This window comes from Hemiscyllium ocellatum, chromosome 45 (genome assembly GCF_020745735.1).
Source record: "Hemiscyllium ocellatum isolate sHemOce1 chromosome 45, sHemOce1.pat.X.cur, whole genome shotgun sequence".
Taxonomy (NCBI): Eukaryota; Metazoa; Chordata; class Chondrichthyes; order Orectolobiformes; family Hemiscylliidae; genus Hemiscyllium; species Hemiscyllium ocellatum.
This window is the reverse complement of record NC_083445.1, coordinates 9,434,419-9,452,693: the sequence shown is the minus strand read 5'-3', so window position 1 is coordinate 9,452,693 and position 18,275 is coordinate 9,434,419. Positions and strand designations below refer to the sequence as shown.

Below are 18,275 nucleotides of genomic sequence, written 5' to 3'. Positions count from 1 at the left end.
TGTATGGAGAAACAGTATAATTTCATTCATTTGTGGGCGGCACGGTGGCACAGTGGTTAGCACTGCTGCCTCATAGCGCCAGAGACCCGAGTTCAATTCCTGCCTCAGGCGACTGACTGTGTGGAGTTTGTACATTCTCCCTGTGTCTGCGTGGGTTTCCTCCAGGTGCCTTGGTTTCCTCCCACAGTCCAAAAATGTGCAGGTTAGGTGAATTGGCCGAGCTAAATTGCCCATAGTGTTAGGTAAATGTAGGAGAATGGGGTCTGAGTGGGTTGCGCTTTGGCGGGTCAGTGTGGACTTGTTGGGCCGAAGGGCCTGTTTCCACACTGAATCTAAAACAAGAGTAGACAAAAGACCCTTCCAGCCCTGCTTTACGATTCAATAAGATCATGGCTGATCTGATTTTAACCTCAACTCTACATTCCTGCATGTCTTAGATAACCTTTCATCCCCTTTGTCTTAAAGTAGTTTTCTATCTCTGCTGCGAAAATATTAAAGATTCTGCATCCACTGCTTTTTGAGGAAGGGAATTCCAAAGACTCTCAAACCCTCAGAAAAAGTCTTTCCTCACCAGTTTTAAATGGATGCTCTTTATTTTTGAACTATGACCCATAGTTCTGGATTCTCCCACAAGAGGAACTGTCCTTTTATATTTCAATTAGGTCAGCTCTGATTGTTCTGAACTCCAGAAGATACAGGTCTAGCTTGTCTCTAGCCTTTCCTTATAATGGCTACATCCTGCTGTCTGCATTCCACCAACTTGAAGTAGTCCTGCCCCATGTGGCCAAACATCCGTGCGTCAAGATCACCTGGGTCGATCACACATTGGCACAAAAACTTGTGACCCTGGAGAAGCATTCTCAAATCAAATATCCACATTTCATTTGGTAAGACACAGAACCCCTTTTGCAAATGTACACACATGGGTCATAATCCTCCATCTGACCACAGCCAAAAGAAACTACTAGATGACTGAGATGGGTAGAGAAAGGAGGAGTGTGATCTCCCAGAGAGACAAAAAAATCCAACTTGAGACATTCCTTCCCGTGGCCCACTACATATTTCCATAATTTCCAATTAATAAATAAATAGTCAGAGCAACACTTTCAGGAAGCACATAGTTATGGATGCTCGAAGCATTAACAGTCCCACTACCTCTAATCCAGGAGAGTAACATGGAGAGGGGGAGGGAGCAAACAGGAATTAGAAGTCTACACAAAACCCACAAAAAGGAATTTCGTCAAAATGTCATCCTGGACCCAAAAAGATACACTTCTTTATTTCACTACCCAAGGGCAGGTGCAACCCACAGAGCCGTGGCAACTGACATGGGTAGGCGCAAGAAGACAGGCTCCAAATCTAGTTCAGCAGTAACAGAGATTGAACCCCCAGCTGCAGACATCAAGCTGCGTCAGTCAACTGGCCTCCCAAGGTTTGGCAGCAGTACCGAAGGGAGCCACAAGGACCTGAATATTTCAGAACTTGGCTGCATCCCACAGTATCCCACCCTGCACATTCGCACCATGAGAAATTGAGAGGAGTACTCTCTCCCACTGTCCTTCCCACATGGCCAGGAAACCCCCAACTTGGATTTTACAGCTGTCAACCATCTCAGGCCATGGCCTTGCTCTGAATCAGAGAAGAGGTCTCACCTCTAAGGCTGCCAAGAATTAGAGAGCTGGTACCAAGAACAGTGTTCGCTGTCTCGCATTGATGCTTGGGTTCAGACATCCAAGGTGAGGGGGTCAGTTGCCAAGGCTACTTGATGTGGGGTGGGTGGGGCCAAGGAAACAAGTAGGAGCAAATGGTGGACATGAGAGTTTACCTGGTAACACTGCAATGGCAGTGAGTGAGAGAAGCCTCTCATAAGGGTTCAGTTAGTGCAAAATTAGGCAAGGAGCCTCACAACTGTCTTCCAGGGGATAAAATCCAAGGAGACGAATAGGTAACAGGCACAATACCCTGACCCAACCTGGGAAAGTTGGAGAGGGTGGCACAAAATTGTGTCCAGATTTCAGCTACTAATGTCCAGACCAGCGCTTGAACACAAAAATCGACAGTGACACACTGGAAGAGTGCTGCACTGTCAGAGGTAGCGTTTTTTTTAGTTGAGAATTAAACTGAGACTCCTATCTGTCTGTGTGAGTCATGATGTAGTGGTGCAGGCATTGGACTGGGTTGGACAAAGTAAAAAATCACATTATGCCAGGATATAGGCCAACAGGTTTATTTGAAAACATAAGCTTTCAGAGCCTTGCTCCTTCTTCCAGAGCTAGTGTGAGAAAGAGACAGAGATCTTAGACACCCCATCTGGAATATTAAGTGCAATTCTGGTCTCCTTCCCATCAGAAGGATGTTGTGAAACTTGAAAGGATTCTGAAAAGATTTACAAGGATGTTGCCAGGGTTGGAGGATTTGCGTTATAGGGAGAAGCTGAATAGGCTGGGCTTGTTTTCCCTGGAGGTCGGAGGCTGAATGGTGATCTTACAGAGGTTTATAAAATCATGAGGGGCATGGATAGGATAAATACACAAAGTCCTTTCCCAGGAGTAGGGGAGTCCAGAACTAAAGAACATAGATTTAGAGTGAAAAGGGAAAGATATAAAAGGGACCTAAGGGGCAACTTTTTCATTTAGAGGGTGGTGCATGTATGAAATCAGCTGCCAAAGGAAGTGGTGGAGGCTAGTACAATTGCAACATTTAAAAGGCATCTGGATGGGTATATGAATCGGAAGGGTTTAGAGGGATATGGGCCAAGTGCTGGCAAATGGGACTACATTAGGTTGGGACATCTGTTTGGGCATGGTCGAGTTGGACTGAAGGGTCTGTTTCCATGCTGTACATCTCTATGACTCGATGACTCTAATTTAAGTAAAAGATCAAAAGGGTCATACAACTGATACGAACAAATTGAACACACCGAAGATAGCTGTTAATTCTTTAATCAGTTAGAATAGAGGTGCGTGAGTAGATGACTAAGATCCTGGTGCTATTTCCAATTCAAGTCTTGGGAAGTTGAACCTGGTTTCCTTCCAGGAAATGTTATCACACACTACAACAGATTATCTGGTCATTACCACACTGCTTTCCTTGGGAGCTTGCTTGGGTCAAAGTGGCTGCCACATTCCCTATATTATAGCAGTGACAATGCTTCAAAAAGTTCTATGCTAGCAGTACAAGGGCCTGAGAAGTAGTGTATGATACTATATTAATGCATTTCTTTTCGGTTGCATACCAATGGTTGACACATAAGCTGTGCTTCTATATTCACCAGTCCATGGAGTGGATAGTTAAGATTGCACATAGTGAGTCCTATCTTGTCCAGGTATTCAGGGATAGATTGAATCTTCACCACAGTGCACACTTCACTAAATACCGACTTTTCTTGCTTTGCTTGTTTTCAATTGCAGTCAGGATGCATATGTCCAACTGAATCTGTTTGACATATCCACTAGAAACTCCAATTCCCACTCCATGGACCAGTACAGGTTGGGTTCATGAAGAACATCTTTACCACAGTGTTCATTATTTAGGGGTCACAAAGTCAGAGCTGGAACCTGTTCATAGTCTATTAGTGTAGTCAGCTGTTACCTATCAAAAGGATGAAAATCAGTTTATATGTTACTGTTAATTCTAGACTCTTATTATGAGGACACATTGCAAAGGCAGACCTTGTATTCCTTTTGTTTAGATGAGCAGATTGAGATGTTTGAGCAAAGGGATTAAAAAGGGCAGGTGGAGATTTGCTCTGCAGGGAGAAAACTTGGGGAAATGTTACAATTTGAGCTGGCCTCTTAAGAAATGCTGAAAGGAAACAGTTCTTTTCACAAACGATACATAAAGGAACCTGGGCTTGTCATTCCCACAAAACCAGAGAGATGTTGTGGATGAGGTTAAATTGCAGAATGGAAGATCTTTCAAAATGTGGCGACGGTATTAAACAATATGGAACCAAGGCAAGTTAATGAAGCACAGCATAAGGTCAGCCATGATCTCATTGAATGGGAAAACATAACAGTACTGTAGATGCCCTACACCTCCATGTACTGCAGCATTTCAAGTTTGGCTCAGCTGGTTCAACAGCATCTGTGGAGAGAGAAAAAGAATTAATGTTTCAAGTCCATGACTGAAGAAGGATCACTGGACTCAAAATATTAGCTCAGAAAATTCTGGAGAAACTGCTGCACATCTGGCAGCATCAATGGAGAGAGAAAACTAAGTTTGTTATAAAAGGTATCCTCCTTGTTCCCATTCCAAATTAATTTACCAGCATTGCAGAACCATTGTAGCACAGAAGGTCATTCGGCCTGTCACATCTTTGCCAGCTCTCTGAAGGGACAATTCTCGGAGTGCCAGTTTCCACATAACCCTGCGCACACTTCCTCTTCAGTTAATAACTTGATTCCTTCTTGAACCTTTGATTAAACCGGCCCCACATTGCTCTTTGGTGGTTCATTTCAGATCCTAATCACTTGCTCGGAGTAGGTTTCTTCTTCATTTGGCGTTTTTTTGCCAATTACCTTCAATCATACCCTCTTGTCCTTGATCCTTGCACCAGTGAAAACAGTTTCCCCCATTTCCTCTGTCCAGATCCCTCATTAATTTGAACACCTCAACCAAACCCTCTCTCAGCTTCCTTCTCTTCCAAGTGATAAACTCCTGGTTTTCACTACTGTGTAACTGAAGTTAGGATTCATGTGAAACATTGAGTTAATTTAAATTCTCGCATCTGTAAATTTGAATTTAGGATTTTTAGTCCAGTGAACATAAACATTGCACTCCCTTTCCCAGAGAAGACAGAATGAGCAGGACTATATCAGGCTACCACACCAGGAATTGTTCTATTTTGAAATGGGACTGGAGTTGAGGGGAAAGCAACAATCAAAAGGTGACCTGTCCTCTCAGTTGATAATTCAAAGTGGAAAGCAATCATTTCTGAAGTTAATTTGATATTTCCAACAGTCTATAGTTATCTCTACAAGGATAACACAAAGAAAGGTTCCACTCTATCATACCAAGGTTAATTAAAAATGGAATCATCTCAATTTAATGCTTTTGTATTCTTGACCCTTCAGAGAACACTGAAGGCTTTAGTATCACTGTTGTCCTTCTCTGAATCATCTTCTTTGCCACCTCTTTTCATTCTGTTGCCATTCTTCCAAGGAATTGCACTTCCAGGAGAATTTGGTTGCTGTTCATTAGAAGCCAAGTGATGACTTGTGCCCACCAGTGGCACCAGCCAAGCACAAATCTGGCGCTAAGCAGGATCTGGACTTCTAAGCATGTGAAGACCTTGGACTCGGTTATTTGCTTAGTAAGTTGGAAAAGCACCCACTTTAAAGTCCATGAGGTCTGTAATGTGCACAATGTATGCAGTGAGTTAAGCAGTTTTACAAAGGCTGTCAGTCCTCTTGAACCTTGCCTGAGTGCGCACTGAATACAAGACAATTCACGTTGCCACTATGCATTAAATACTGGACTGAAGCAGCATCAGGTCTAAGTTGTTGAGTTACTTCGACATGCAGAGATGGCTGTCCCATAAAACGGTACGACAGGCAATATCCCACAAAGAGCTGTGGCCAATGATCTGGAATTTTTGAGTTCCACCTTGGCTCAAATCCAGAGGAAGCAGTTTTGATCTGAGCCAAGTGTCACCAGAACATGTCACACCACAAATACAGACAACGCATCCACACCCCAACCACAACATCTTCAAACAATTAGCCCAATCACCTGAAGAAAATGCATGAAAATAAGTCCATTAGAGGATGACAAACACGCATATCAACTGGGAAAAGCTGCCTGTGTGGTCATCCAAATAAGAGGCACTGTAGCAACTTCAATAATGTATATCAATCATGCAACCTCTACCATCTAGAAGGACAAGGGCAGTGGAGATAACACTACCACAAGTCCCCCTTCAAGCTACTCACCATCCTGACTTGAAAATATTTTGCCATTCCTTCACTGTCAAAGTTAAAATCCTGGAACTCCATCCCTAACAGACTGTGGATGTACCCATTTCACCCTAATTCAACCTCAAATTCAAAGGGTGGCAGTGATTCAAGAAAGCAGCTCAGCACCACCTTCCACAGGGCATTTAGGAATGACAATAAATGCTGGCCCAGCCAGAGATGCCCAAAATGCACACAAAGAATAACTTGGACCCCAATCGGACAGTGAAGAAAGTGTGGAGTTGGCTCCTAATTCATTGAGGAGACGCTTTGACAGCTTTCCCACTAAATAAATTTCAAATTGACTGCCTATTAGAATTTTACCCCATTATCCCCTCATTCCCATCCCAGCCTCCCACTTGCATCCATGCCCCACTCCTGAATAGAGGACAGAAAAATAAACAGCAAATTACACCATTCTAGGCCTAAAATGGTTCATATTGATAGGAGGGTTGGGTGTTTTGGGAGCCTGTGGTAGGGGGTTCAAGATTGTGGGGGGGGGGGGGGTGAAAGGAGGGCTGTTGATGTTGGGTATACAGCAGTCATGCATTGCGGAAGAGCAAGCAGTCAGTTCAGCATGCTTGGAAGAGCTTCCAACTGGGCTACCAGCCAAATCCACCATCTGCTTTCAGTTTTATTTTTCTCCCTGATTCAAACTGCATACTGAGCCATCTCAGTAAAATAGTCCATGTTGCATAGCCCCTCTAGGTTAATAATTCTATCTTCTAGAACCCACATTGATGGATTGAGCGTCCAATTGTATACATTCAGATTTGTTATAAACTTGTAAACTGCTGCCTCCATGTGCTATTGTAGTGTGGCAATTAAAAGGCTCTTTCCTTTTCAATTAATTTCTGTATAGGTGAAACAATTTAATCTGTGATATCTAGGTGTCATCCAATTTTGCAGTACAAAAGGAGACCTTTCGGTCCGTTGTGTTGGTGTTGTCGGTTTGAACAAGTGATGCAACCTAATCCTGTTTTCCTGTTCCTCTTCAGGTTCTGCAGTGCTCTTGCCTTCAAGCATTTATCTAATTCCCTTACTGTTAGATTTGCTTCCACCGCTCTTTCAGGCAGTGCATTCCTGATCATAACAGCTCACTGTGTAAATTAAGCATTCGTGTCATTTCTACTCTGGTTGTTTAGTCAATTATGTTAAATCTGTGCCCTCTGGTTACAGACATTGGTGCCAGTGAAAATAGTCTCTTTATTTACCCTACCAAAACCCCTCATGTTTTCTATTAAATTTCCCCTCAAACCTCTCTGCTCGGAGTACAACCCCGCCTTCTCTGGCCTTTACAAACAGCACATGCATTCCCCAATTTGAGTCAACTCTGTGCTATGCTAGATGTTAAGAAGCTGTCCCAATAAGACACATAGTATAGCTTCAGGATTTACTGATTGGGAAAATAGAAAACAATTTCTAAAAAGAGAAAAATCACCTGTGTTTGCTCCCTTCCCAACCCATGTTAGAAAATGGAGTGTTGTGGTTACAAAAAAATGGCTGTGTCCTGGTGGCTCACACTGAGGAACATATTTCCCCGTGAAGCACAGATGAAGACTGACCACTTGGAATAAAGAAAAAGGAGCTTGGACCTATATCCTTTGAGCCACAAGCATAGAGTAGAGGTATAGGAAGAACAAGAACATTAAAACTGAATGTAGCTGTTCGTACACCAGCACCTAAATTCACAGTGGGATCTCCTCTACTCTACTTGGAGAACACAATGACTGGTCTTCAGAATAGCTGTTCAGTCTCAGCATGTGACCCCAAGGTCTCTGTCATTTCTATTGCCCACATTACTTCTACTTGGACATCTCTGCCCTTGGCCTGTTAGAGCATTCCTCTGAAATATCTATGCAAACTCGACGATCAGCATCATCCCACCCACTCAATGATGCACTTCACATTTTTGAGAACTCACCGAGTTCAACAATTTCAGCTCCTAAGCTCAAAGCCGTTTTGTTTAATTTTCTTTGGTGCTAGTTTAGTCTCTTGCTTCTTATTTCCTTGATTGGTGTGCAGCTATCCTGCCGTTCACACCTCCTATAGACTCCACATTTGCTTTTACTTGTCCCATATTGGTTCCCTTTTGTCATTTAATTTATTCCACCTTACACCCTATCATAGGCCTCTCCTTTGGTTCTTTCACCACTGTCCTCCACTACCATCTACTTTCTCTTGCTTTAATAAAACAAAAGCAAAACATTGCAGATGCTGGAACTTTGATATAAGCATAGAGAAAGCTGAGGAATTTCATCAGGTCTGGCAGCATCTATAGAGAATTTCTCCAGCATGCTCTACATTGATCCCCTTGCTTTAAAACCATCATACTTCCCAGTTCAGATGCAAATTTCTCAACCTGCATTATTAACTTTGTTTCTCTCCCCACAGATGCTGCCAGATTTGCTGAGTTTCTCCAACAATTTCAGCTCTGATTTCAGATTTCCAACATCCGCAGCATTTCACAATACAAACTCGCTCCTGCATCCAGATTGCCAGTTTCTGCATGTCAGTTGAATATTGCAGAACATCTGCTCCATTCTACCACAAAGCCCAGTCAGAATGCCGATGTCAGACAATGTCACAGGCTAATCGAGATGTTTCATAACCTCGGCATCGGATTTAGCCCTGAGCCGAGCTTCCGACCCCAAAATCATCCTGGTCTCAAAACTCACTGGACTTCTCCCCAATAATGCTATTTGTCTCCAATCCATGCATAGTCCATTCTACTGTTTTAATACACTGCTGGTCCACTTCCTATTCTAGGGCTCAGCAAAATCTCAGCCACATGCAGTCTAAACCAAGCCAAGTCTTCCTTACTCATCACTTCATGACCTATTGATATTTCCATTTCACGTGTCCAAGTGCCAACATTTCTCATCTTTCCATATGTCTTTAACTTGCTTAGGCCTATAAGGCCTGCCTTCCTGCCTGTCCAACCTCTTACACAGGCTCTCTTTCCACATCCCCAACCCCATACCACCCTGATTCCTTTCCCTCTGACAGCCTTTTTGGCTTCCTCCTTAAATCTTCGAGGAAAAAGTGAGGTCTGCAGATGCTGGAGATCAGAGCTGAAAATGTGTTGCTGGTTAAAGCGCAGCAGGTCAGGCAGCATCCAAGGAACAGGAAATTCAACGTTTCGGGCATAAGCCCTTCATCAGGAAACAATTCTGGATTTAATTAATGCTATTTAAATTCCACCTGCTGTTGTGGTGCGCTTTGAACCCATTTTCCCTGAACATTAGCCTGAGCCTCTGGGTTATTAGTCGAGTGACATTACCACAAGATTACTGTTGAACTGCCACCATCATGCCCTTCCTGATGAAGGGCTTATGCCCGAAACGTCGAATTTCCTGTTCCTTGGATGCTGCCTGACCTGCTGCACTTTAACCAGCAACACATTTTCAGCTTCCTCCTTAAATCTCCATCTCTCCTCTAAGACTGGTCTTCAAAACATTCTTTCACATGGGATCCCACAACCCATTTTATTATCGCGTTTGGATCAATGTAAACTTAAAGTACCCTAACACATTAGGGAAGATGGTGATGTAGCAGTAACACCACTGGCTTAGTAATCCGAAGTCCATGCTAATACATGGGGAATGTGGGTTTAAATCTCATCATGTTATCTGATGGAATTAGCAAGTTTTGAGATTTGTAGCTCAGGTTGAGGTTCTGGATATAGGTTTGCTCGTGAGCTGGAAGATTGATTTCCAGACGTTTCGCTGTCTTACTAGATAACATCTTCAGTGGGCCTCCAGGTGAAGCACTGTTTATGATTCTTGCTTTCTATTTATATGTTTGGGTGTCTTTGGGTTGGTGATGTCATTTCCTGTCGTGGCATCACAACGAGAATTGACATCAACCCAAAGAAACCCAAACATATAAATAAAGAGCAGGAATTATGTACAGTGCTTTGCCTGGAGGCCCACTGAAGATGTTACCTAGTAGGAGGATGAAACATCTGGAAATGAACCTTCCAGCTAAAAGAGAGAAAACCTACATCCAGTATCTGATGGAATTTAAATTCAAACATTAAAACTTGGAGCATAAAGCTACTTCTAATAAGGGGGAGCCATGTAGCTATCACTGATCACTGTAAATGGGGAAGTAATGCAATGTCACCAAACAATTAACCTAACATCCTGTGTTAAAACTGCAAGGACGTGGGTCTGAAACCCACCATGGCAAATGGTGAAATCTGAATTCAATGAAAAGTTGTTTAAAAACCCATCCAATTCACCAGTGCCCTTCAGGGTGGGAAATCTTTCTTGGTCTATGCATAACTCCAGACCCACAGCAATGTGGTTGACTCTCAACTGCCCTCTGGACAATTAAGGATTGGAAATAAATGCCAGGTTAGCCATCCCAATTTTTAAAAATAAGTCTGATTCACTAATGTCCTTTAGGCAAGGAAATCTGTTCTTCTGCCCTGGTCTAGCCTAAATATGGCTCCAGACCCACAAAAAAATGTGGTTGACTCAATGGGCAAGCAAGCCACTCAACTGAATGGATGGGCAATATGTTCTGACCTTGCCAGCACTCAGCCATGCCATTAATGAATTTTTAAAACATCCTAAATTAAAAGTGCTCTGTAAATACATTTGTAAATTGATATTTCGTTGGTGATGGAATACTCCAACAGGCTCACACTCTCATCTACTGTATCTTCCTGTATTTTAATGTGAGTGACAATGTGATTCCCAACATTATGAACAGTATTATTCCAGCCTGATTTATCCCGTAAGTTGGTTAGGAGTAGTTTTAGGAATACAAATGCCTCCAACATCAAATTTTACAAAAAATCTCCTGAGACAAATGAATAACCACAAGCTCAGCTACCATACAGTTTAAACTGGCTTCTCAACACAGAATGGATCATTGAGAATGACATAACTAAACATTTAACATTTAAATGAAAAGTAATAGCCCTGGGTACTTTGGTGGTGGTGGGGGGGGGGGTTTCAATTGCCATCTCAATATCAAATTTACTTGGATATATGGGCTGAATCACATTTTTTTAGCGAAGTCTGAGTGGTATTGAGAGTTTTGGAATGATTCTCACCATGAGGCCTAACGAGAGGTCTTGCTGCATCTTACCAAACTACCTACCTCGCTACTATGGTGTCCCTCCCAACTCCCCAATACCAGTTCAGATCTGACCCCATCTAACCACTCACTGTTTCCAGAACAACTCATCACTCACCAGATATCTACCAAATGACCAACACTCTTTGTGGCTGTGCCATCTTAAATAGCCCATTATGCTCTCAATCACCATCTTGACATGTGCCTCATGGCAGACAGATGGAAATCTGTACCCCAATTTGCAGGCACGGTCATCGAGCAACTGCTGAATAGAATGGTGACAATGTGAGACTTGCCCTTCTCCTAAATGCAGCAATGGAGGCCACAACACCAGATCATGCCAGTCTGGTCCAAGGTTGCCCCTGTGTCAGTGCCATTTCAGTCATCTAGAAGAATGCCCAGCAATGTAAAAAGAAAGTCATGGTCCTTTTTTACTCTGGCAGTTAAGTGCCATCATATTCTCTATCTCTGCTCCCATGCCCACCTCCCAACAAGAATCATGCTCTACCACTCTCACTGTTGCCTGCAATATCTTCCCTCATTCGCTGTCACCAACTCCCCACCACCCCCATAGTGTTCAGCTCCTTATGAGGAGAGGACCCTGATTTTGTCCACACAAACAGTTGACTGACCTTACAGAATGGTAACAGAGTCTGCCCTGTACTTACTGGACTGGAACTACCTAAGTGAAGGCTATCTTCCTTGACTTGACTGAGACCTGCTGACAACCATGACAAAGCTTTGTGCCTGCACTAAATGGCAAGGTAGTGATGAGAGCCTAGCGTCTCCGTCTGAGAGGACAAAACATACAATGGAAAGGCAGCGACACTGAGCAGCCACATAGGCTTAGAGTGAAAGAGTACTATGACAGGGAGCAAAGAGGACAGTGATGCAGCTTGGCGGAAGTGGATATTACAGTTGCTTGAGTCCATGAGCTGGGTGCACGTCCCTTAGCACACAATGTCCCTGCTGCAGCATTACAATGAGACTTGTCCACAATGTGTTCAAGAGGCAGCTCATCACCACCTTCTCAACAGCAACTAGGGATGGTCAATAAATGTGGGCAAGCTAGCAATGTCCATGTTCCACAAGTGAATTAAAAAGAAGTTGCCAATAAAGCTTGACATGCAGCGTTAACATAGAGGGTACTGTAAGTGGATTGGAGATGTGACTAGAAGGGTTCATCAAAGCTGGCACATGTTGGATGCCACTGTGTGTCACCGGTGCCCAAAGAGTGTGCCCCAAGATGTTGATGCCTGGTGCCAAATGGAGGTTCCTTCAAGCAAGGGACAAGCTGAAATGATCAGGTATCAGCTCTGACATTCATCTCAAGATTTCCCAACCTTTAAATTGGCGTGTTTGGTAAGGTACAAAGCTGAATATCAATTAAGTGAGTTGGACCCTTAATAAGGCATTTAACAAAGCATAATCCCCTTAATTAGCAACTTACTGAGCAAGAAATTAATCATGCCATTCATCAAGTACATAAAGGATAGTATGGGTTATGCCTGATGTCAAGACGGGCCTCATTGGATTTCTAATTCTGCCTCACATTTCTCCAAATCTACCATCACTGAGACCCCTTTCGGATTCTGTCTTTAGTGACAAATCAACTCCATGTTCCTCTCAAGCTGCAGAGACTTGACTAAATGAGGGGTTTATGTGTTCTCAGACATGGTTCACATTGGAGAGTCAAAAGTTATCATCAATTAATTACAGTAAATGTGATTGTCTTGAAGTCTATTAATGAACCAGCTAAGTTACCTTGGATAGGAATTTGACATTTTTCATGGTCATTTAACTGACATTGGAAACTAGCAGTCTCATAAGATCTAATTTCACACTCTGACATTGGATTAGAACTTACAAACAACTTTGAAACTCACTCATCTAGTTATTGGTTAAGTGAGATTCATCTGCTAGCAAGTGTTTGAAACTGTATGGTTCTTTTCAGAAAAAAGCACCCCTTTCCAGATGAATTTTTCTATAGCAGCAGCCAAACTTCAAAGATCTGTACCCATCACTAGAATAAAAGCCATCTTACCTCTACGTTTAATATTGTATCAATTTGTTCTGGTCATCTGACTGTAGATGAAATTTCTCTTAGTCATCTATTCTTAAAGGAAAGCTAGTCTATGCAACTGGTCCTCAATTTAACACATTTAGCTTTTTATAATGCTGCTGGTGGTAGCACTAGCAGTACCCATCCAGAATAAATGCATCTGAGAGATTATAAATGGAAAGTCAGTGTCACGGAGCTATATGAGTGGTGCTTTCCATCAGCAGGATGCTACTGTCAATATTAAAGAATGGTCTGCCTATTCCCACAATTGAGCATCATGTTTGAATTTCAGGCAACCCGTCACAATGACTGGCTGACAAAATCAAGCAGCACGCGGATTCAGTTGTTTATAGCAAAGAGACGACAAATTGCTCTCAACCAATGGTACTTACGACACTAAAAATAAAATGCCTACTATTGGATAGGAGCCTCTGATTGCTAAACAATCCCAAGTGCGCAAGTAACTATATTAACAACAAATTCAAGTAATCAGTGGAGTTCATAAGATTCATTTGCACTTGCCAGAAGGAAGGGAGCTTGATGGGGTAGTGGCTGGAATGGTGTTTCACTTTTGGAAAATTTCAAACTAGGGAAGATCGTTTATAAACGAAGGGATTTCCCACTTAAAGAACATAGAACAAAGAAAATTTACAGCCAGGAATAGGTTCTTTGGGTCCAAGCCGGAGCCGATCCAATCTACTGTCTAAACCTGTCGCCCAATTCCTAAGCATCTGTATCCCTCTGCTCCCCACCTACTAATGCAGCTGTCCAGACGCATCTGAAATGAATCTACTATGCCTGCCTCTACTGGCAATGCGTTCCAGACACCTACTACTCTGTGTGAAGTACTTGCTGCATGTATCCACCTTAAACTTTTCACCTCTCATCTTGAAAGTGTGACCTCTCGTTATTGAATCCTTCACCCTGGGAAAAAGTTTCTCTATCTACCCTGTCTATACCCTTCATGATTTTGTAGATCTCAAGCAGCTCCCCCCTCAATCTCCTTTTTTCTAAGGAAAACAAACCTAACCTACTCAACCTCTCTTCATAGCTAGCACCTTCCATACCAGGCAACATCCTCCTAAACCTTCTCTGCACCCTCTCCAAAGTGTCCAAATCCTTTTGGTAAGGTGGCAGCCAGAACTGTACACTGTATTCTAAATGTGGCCGAACCAGCGTTGTGTTCAATTTTAACATTATCTGCCAGCTCTTATATTCAATACCCCGTCTGATGAAGGCAAGCATACCATATGCTTTCTTGACCACTCAATCAACTGTGGAACAATGGACCTGTACTCCCAGATCTCTCTAAGGCAAAGATGAGGAAGAATTTCTTCCCTCAAAGGATCTTTGAGATTCTTATCCCCAGAGAACATGGGGGAGCTGCTTCATGGAATATAGTCAAGAGTTTGGTCTACAAAAGGAACCAAGAGTTAAGGCCATAAGACTATAAGATATAGGAACAGGAGTAGACTGTTCAGCCCCTTAAGCTTGCTCCACCATTAAACAGAACCACGGCTGATCTAGTAATACTCATGTCCACTTTCTCCATAACCTTTGATTTCCCTCATGACCAAGAATCTACCTATCCAAGTCTTATATATTATGGGAACAGACAGGACAGTGACTTGAAGATAAGCCAATCAGCCATGATCTTACTGAATGACAGGGAGTCTCAATGAGCAGAATGGCCAACTCTTGTGCCGAACCTTCATACTTCTGTGATCGAATGTCCTGAAAACACAACTACATGGAGATTCAGGAACATCACACTCACTTACCAGTCTACGGGTCTGGGGAAATGATTTTCCCAACAATGCTGAGAAAATAAAGCTGCTCATGGAAAATGAAACAGATTTACACTTCAATCTTTTTGATGCCCTTTGGGGCCTGTTGCAGTTTTGCTTGCACCACTGCCTAGCTTCACATCTGCACCAAAGGAACATTTAATAACTCGCAGGATTAATTTTCTCTGATTAAAATTCTTGGTGTGTGAAAAGTTCATTTAGGCAAGAACGAAATACAAAAAGAAGAGACAGGGTTTTCAGCCAAGTGCTGACGAGCTGTTAACTCATTTTTTCCATGACACTGGAGAGCGCACTGACCCCTATCTCCTGCTGGGCCAGATTGAGACTGCAAGTGTAAAGGTTGGCATCAGCAGGTTTCATATCGAAAGGAAGTTTGTTTTGAATATTGCAGGGATTTTTCTCTCTCTAATGCGGGCTGTTGAAGAGACACCTTGGCTGTGCCAGAGTAAAGCACCTGGAGCTGACTCTCATTTAGCTACAGATATCTTCTCAGGGATAATCCTGTTGGTTACACTCTCCTCTCTGTCATCCATTCATAAGAATAGGGAGAAATAAGTCATTCAACCCCTCAAACCTGATCCATCATTTAAAGTGGGAGATGGTGGTGTAGTGATAACGTCAATGGAACCATAAACAAAAGCCCCAAGTTGATGTGGGGACGTGTGTTCAAATCCTACCATGACTGATGGTGAAATGGGAATTCAGTAGAAATCTAGTCCAATAGTGATTATTGTAAAAGTCATCTGGTTAAATAATGCCCTTTATGCATGGAAATCTAGAATCCCTACCTGTTCTGGCTTACATGAGACTCTGGACCCCATGTAATGGGGTTGACTCTTAACCTCCCTTTGAAATGGCTAAGCAGGGTAATTAAGGATGGGAACAAATTCTGGCTCTCTCAGTGACAACAATTTCTCAGCAAAAAAATTATGACTTTTTTCTTAATAGTGGCTACACCAATGAAATATTCTTTGGCCTCAAATCATTTTGACATATCCAAGGGCTCTAAGTCATCTTCAATAAACAAATGTCATTTTTGGTATTCCTGTTGCACGCTTATCATTTTTTACCACTGCCCTCTGGAAAATAAAGGCTGATCTAGCCAATGAATGAACTTTTAAAAATCATAACATAGCTGATCTGTTTGATTTATTCTATATTCCTTAGCACTTTTAACCATAAAATCCTCCGTACCACCTCAGTCCTATCTGAAATGGGGGCCAATAATCCAGACTGGTAAAGCCACACTCTAGGGTATCTGCCTAGTCCTGCCCTTAAGGTGGAAGAGCTGTCAACCATAATTTATTTGGGCACTCTGTCCCTCACTAGATCAGAAGGAATGGACTGTGATTTGGCCAATGATGGTTCAGGAGCTATATGGGGGAAGGGCCCAATGGAGTGAGCTCATGAACTTGGTATTGGCATGGGAATAGCATAGGGGTGAAGGGGGAAGGATAAGAGGTGCCCTAACCCGTGAAGTTCAGGATCCTGGTTGACAAGGTTTCCAGAGGCTGGTTTTCCTTCTTTAGAATGTCCTGTCCTATTAAAAATGTGCCACTCATTGTTTGAGCACATGAACCACACGGCCAAAAGTAAGATGTTGCCAGCAGCTTTCAAGTCTTACCCTTCCTTAAACAACACACCATCAAAATGGGCAGAAAGAAAGAGGAAAGACAGAGAGCGAGGGAAAGAGAAAGGGAAATATGCAATAATAAAGGTTACGTCACCACTAACTTACTATACCATAGAGCTATTCTCTCATTGAAGAATGATAGTTGGTGGTGGTTTAAACTTAGGGTCACTAAATAACTCAGGTGATGCGAGAGTTGAGGAAAAAAACAGTCCTTTGTGATAACCTCAGCTAGTAGCAGGAATTAAACTCACACTATTGGTATCACTCTGCATCACAAACTAGCTATCAAACCAACAGAGCTAAACAAACCCCCTTATACAATAATATAAAGTTGAGATAAAAATCTTTCCTGATTCATTTGAACAATAATACAAGATTATTTGGTCCAGCCAGACTTTCTAAGAAAATTAAAATGTCTGGATCACCTCTGACCTCCCAAAGTGTCTCTACCAATGCTTAAGAGTAATTAATGGCAAGTAACATTCGCACTAAGCAAGTGGTCAGGCAACGAACATCTCCAGTTTGAGAGAATCAACCTATTGCCGACTGACATTGAAAGACATTACCATCATTGAATATCCCACAAACACATCCTGGGTTACCAATAACAAGAAAATGGACTTGCCACGTAAATATAGTGTCTGCAAAAGCAGGTCAGAAGTTAAGAATCCTTCAGCGAGTAACTCACTTCCTGACTCCCCAACGCCTGTCTACCAACTACAAGTAGAATTCAGCAGCGTAGTGGAATACTCTTCACTTGCCTTGAATGAGGGCAGCTCCAACAACACTCAAGAAGCTCACCATTCAGGATAAAGCAACCCACTTAATGGCACTCCAAGTAACACTTTCAAAGTTCATTCCCTTTACTATCAATGTCAATGACAGCTAGGTGATGTTATCTACAGATAAACTGCAGTAATTCACAAAGACACCTTCCAAACCTACAACCTCTTCCACTTAGAAGAACAAGGGCAGCAGTTATTTGGGAACACCACCACCTGCAAATTCCCTACCGAGCCACTCACCATGCTGATTTGGATATATAAATCGCTGATCCTTCACTGATTTTGGGTCAAAATTGTGCATCTTCCTACTTAACGCTGTAGGTATCCCTACACCCCTGGGACTTCAATGGTTAAAGGAGGCAGCTCACCACCACTATCAAATACAAAAATAGAAAATCGTTGGAAAATCTCAGCATGCCTGGCAACATCTGTAGACAGAAGCAGAGTTAACCCTTTGGATCAGTGACCCTTCTTCAGATTAACAAACGTTAAAGTCCTAGTAAGTTGTTGGAGGGAATCCTGAGGGACAGGATGTACATGTAATTGGAAAGGTAAGGACATGATTAGGGATAGTCAACATGGCTTTGTGCGTGGGAAATCATATCTCATGAACTTGATTGAGTTTTCTGAAGTAGTAACAAAGAGGATTGATGAGGGCAGAGCAATGGACGTGATCTATATGGGCTTCAGTAAGGCATTCGATAAGGTTTCCAATGGGAGACTGGTTAGCAAGGTTAGGTCTCATGGAATACAGGGAGAACTAGCCATTTGGATATAGAACTGGCTCAAAGGTAGAAGTCAGAGAGTCGTGGTGGAGGGTTGTTTTTCAGACTGGAGGCCTGTGACCAGTGGAGTGCCATAAGGATCGGTGCTGGGTCACTACTTTTCATCAGTCACATAACCGATTTAGATGTAAGCTTAAGATGTATAGTTAGTAAGTTT

General features: G+C 42.6%; 1 protein-coding gene across 1 annotated transcript in view; it reads right to left on the bottom strand.

The window, feature by feature from the left end:
* Positions 1 to 2,947: 2,947 nt before the first annotated feature.
* Positions 2,948 to 18,275, bottom strand: part of LOC132835861 (uncharacterized) — an 83,647-nt gene continuing 68,319 nt past the window's right edge. The window contains exon 5 of the mRNA XM_060854957.1: positions 2,948 to 4,086. The gene's annotated coding sequence lies outside the window, so the exon portion shown is untranslated. The remainder of the gene's footprint in view (positions 4,087 to 18,275) is intronic.